Below are 2,458 nucleotides of genomic sequence, written 5' to 3'. Positions count from 1 at the left end.
TGCAGAATAAATAGTCCAACCTTATAAACTGCTACGTGTGATGTATTATATAACATTTATTTTATTTCACGTAGTACACCAATAAACAGCATTCCAACTGATCATATGCATCGATGGACAGAGCTCTAACTTCACATTCAACATCCGTGCCCAGTTACTTACTAGCTAACTAAACTAGCATTAGCTTGTTTGCCAGCTACAGCCAGCTTGTTAAAACTCATGTATGATTTTACTGGGACACAGCAGATCAATACCGGGGCACGTGTCCTAGTAAAAGGGGTCTAACTGTATGAAAAACAAATTAAATGCAGTCATCTGTAATCTTGAATTTCCTTTAAAGACATTCTTTAGAAAGTCACTTTTCTTTCAGAATGTATCTCTTGCCTGAGCACTCAGCTGTACAGATCTGTGTTTCTGTGTCAGCAGTGATCCATTTGGTTGTATTCTGAGCACACATTTCTTCCTGTTCACTGAAGCCTTGTTTCAGATGCTAGACTGAAAGAGCAGCACACACTGTAGGCAGTAGGTGAATCAAAGGGGGGGCACTGTGCTATTGTTGGCACACAGTTTTAATACCTCACCCTTGTTAAATGTGGAAGCATAGCTTTGGGAGAACATGGGAGAAAAACAATTTTCCTGGCTATCACTTCCACTGACTCAGAATCAAATTGCCTGCTGGCTGTATGCAAACACACACACACACACACACACACACACACACACACACACACACACACACACAGAGGCGTGTTGTAAGCAGCTGGACTGAGTGAGGGGACCTTTCTCCCTGTCATCTTCTCACAACTCAAGTTGGTTCACAGCAAATATAAAAGCTGGTGAAGCAGAGAGAAGTTGATCCAACCAAGAACCATAATGATCATTTCAAGTAAGAGGGATCCAAAGCCAGAGCCACACATTTGATGTGTACCCACGATAAAGAAGAAGTCACACAGCGCTCACTACTTGGCTAACATTCTGAATGGCCAGTAAGTTTCCATCACACTGTAGCTGGAGGCTACACGTGGCTTTACATTTTCATTCTTCACCTCACTAAAGACTTGCAGACTGCAGTAATGTGTGGTGTATATTAGCAGCACAAAGAAAAAGATTACCTTTCACCATTACAGTATAGTATACAGTTAATTGTCAATGATCTCTCCCAAACAATCCTTTTTATTAGCATCTACAGTTAGAGTAAGGTCTGTACAGATAGACTGTGGATGACCCATTAGTTTTATCATGTTGCAAATATGAGACAGACTCCCTAAAGAATTGCTCAGGAACTTCTCCTGTTGCACAGCAGGGAGTGTATCAACCTACTGTTGCACACTATGGTACTCGAACTGCACAGCGGCTGAGAAAGATGACCTGCATTGTGTGATCAAAACAGCACAGAGGATCAGTGGATCACCTCTTCAACAGATGCAGGGCATTCATTCAGATCAGCTCCTGAGACAGGTACTGAATATTAGGGGAGATCCATTACTCCCTGGTCACGGCCTGTTCTCCATCTAACAGTCCTGCACTGGGTGCGTACCCACTGGGCAACCTCAATGTGTAACAGGTAAAACATATGTTTATATTACTGTATTTCACAGGTACAGTCATGGGTAAATATAGACTAAATGCAGGAGGGTAGCAAGGGTGGCGAGTGAAATAAATTTAAAAAAAATTAAAAAAGCAGAATTTTATGAAACTTAAATAACTGATACATTTATTGTGAAGGCCTATGGCCTAACCTTTGACTCGTCAGCTCACATCCCACTAATAGACTGTCACTTAGACATCAACATAGACATCACTGTGTCAAAATGGATAACCTAAAAGTGAAAACAGTCAGTGGTGATCACAAAATTGTGGATAAATGCATCATTGAAGGCTAATTCAGACATATGGGAGAAATCTGATGTGGTTACAGACCGTGAGAACAACATCAACAGCGACTTTGCTGCTTGTAAAAAGTGCCATAAAGTGTTAGCATTTGATAGCCACAAGCTAGGCAATTCCTCACTAAGGGAACAGCTGCAGAGCCCAGTTTATCTTATGTGTCATGCCAGTTTCTCTCTTCTCTTTCTGGTTTGTAACTTCTACATCCATCCATCCATCCATTTTCTAAACCGCTTAGTCCCAAACGGGGTCACGGGGGCCTGGAGCCAATCCCAGCCAGCTGCGGGCGAGAGGCAGGGTACACCCTGGACAGGTCGCCAGTCCATCGCAGGGCTAACACGCAGAGGAACAACCACTCACACACACAGTCACTCTTACGGGCAATTTAGAGATGCCAATTGTAACCACTACTTCTTCTACTTTTTTATCACAACCATGTTATTGCCTATACTCCCATCTTCTGGCGAAACTAGCGTAGTTTATCCAGTCCAACCACTTGATGGAAATGCACCCAATTCGCTTTTTTTTTTTTTTTTTTTTTTTTTGTAAACTTTAAAAAAATTTGTTTCCC

Source organism: Monopterus albus, unplaced genomic scaffold (genome assembly GCF_001952655.1).
Source record: "Monopterus albus unplaced genomic scaffold, M_albus_1.0 scaffold134.1, whole genome shotgun sequence".
In the NCBI taxonomy this organism is placed as follows: Eukaryota; Metazoa; Chordata; class Actinopteri; order Synbranchiformes; family Synbranchidae; genus Monopterus; species Monopterus albus.
Note: the sequence above shows the minus strand (reverse complement) of the source record.